Consider the following 1,618-nt stretch of genomic DNA (forward strand, 5'->3'; position numbering starts at 1 on the left):
CTACATGTAATATCAAACATGTTTTCAAGAAGAAAGAGAGGAAATATAATTACTGCTTTTATTAGACTAGGCTCGTGTGAAAGAATACTTTGAATTGCAGTTCTTCGTTAACGGAAGGGTATAGAATGCCATGCTAGACCACTTCTAGATTTGAACATACCTGAAGGATTTGGACGCTGATAACCTCGCCTTTGAGCGCCTGTAAGTTCCTCTTCAGGAAGAGTGGGATCCTCGTCTTTGTTGATGTCATCTAGTACATTATCCGTCCCTGGTTGGCCTCCGTATATGCCTCTCATTTCTACGATATCACATTCATTAACATCAATGTTAACGTTTTGACCTCCCTCATACCACAAATTTTACGTATCATGATCACCGTCAAGAGATCATCTGAATTATGTTATACAGCAGCATTCGTTTCACACACCCGCAGACTGTAACGCTTGTCCATGCTTACGTGCTGATCAAAATAAGAATGCCACAGATCGAAAGAGCAACAAAGAAACGTTATAAAGTCATAGTTGTCCATGTTTGCTACGCTCAGCGATGAAAATCCAAGTACAATTTGAAAACAATATTGATGACAATATAACTTCCATTGCTTCTGTCTGTTGTAACAAGGATATAAATGAAATTATGTTTGCCACTAATTTCATATCAAACACTACGAAGGGGAGTAACAAGAAAGTCGCAAATGAAGAATGGATTATCACTGAAAAATGGAATTAGGATAACTATATATGACGGTAGTATCTGTTCCCGAAAGAACAGTTACCGTGGATGACCATGCAGCTTTGCTAGAAATGAAATGATAATTAAATAGACACCCTACCTGCATACAGGCGTTGATGTACTTCATTGGGGACATGTTGAAAATGTGTGCCCCGACCGCGACTCGAACCCGGCATCTCCTGCTTACATGGCAGACGCTAGCAAAGCTACATGGTCATCCACGGTAACTGTTCTTTCGGGAACAGATACTACCGTCATATATAGTTAAAATATGGCTTCCCGGCTATTGACCTTCTTGTGCGAACGCACACGCTATGCCCGAACTCGTACGGGACTTGGTAGATTAATCTGCCACGAGTAATGAGTATGATGGCAAACACCTATTAGGCGCACTACGAATGTAGTGGTGTGGACATGTTGGGAATGTGGACCTCACGGGGAGCGTGCAAGGGGTAAGTCCCTGCAGACGCACTATCCTCTGTGCCCTCGGTGGCTCAGATGGATAGAGCGTCTGCCATGTAAGCAGGAGATCCCGGGTTCGAGTCCCGGTCGGGGCACACATTTTCAACATGTCCCCAATGAAGTACATCAACGCCTGTATGCAGCTAGGGTGTCTATTTAATTATCATTTCATGGAATTAGGATATTTATATATGGTAAGTGAAAAACGCTAATAGATATATAATGAACAAATGCAGAGACTCCGGAATTGTAAGCAAGGGTGAAAGTACAAATATACGCGAAATACGGTAACTGGCTTAATTCCATTACCTCTGTGTGTATCAGAAGGGTTAATAGAGTAAATGAAAAAATCGAAAGAAGAGCTACACGGTTCCTAACAGGATCGTCTAGTGAGCGCGAATGCGTCATGGAGATGCTCTGCCCA

The 1,618-nt window shown here is 42.3% G+C and overlaps 1 non-coding gene across 1 annotated transcript; it reads left to right on the forward strand.

The window, feature by feature from the left end:
* The first annotated feature begins 1,214 nt into the window (after nucleotides 1–1,214).
* On the forward strand, nucleotides 1,215–1,289 carry Trnat-ugu (transfer RNA threonine (anticodon UGU)). The gene has a single exon. It is a non-coding gene; the product is annotated as a tRNA-Thr (tRNA).
* Nucleotides 1,290–1,618: the final 329 nt, after the last annotated feature.

The sequence above is a fragment of the Schistocerca nitens genome, chromosome 4 (genome assembly GCF_023898315.1).
Source record: "Schistocerca nitens isolate TAMUIC-IGC-003100 chromosome 4, iqSchNite1.1, whole genome shotgun sequence".
NCBI classification, from domain to species: Eukaryota; Metazoa; Arthropoda; class Insecta; order Orthoptera; family Acrididae; genus Schistocerca; species Schistocerca nitens.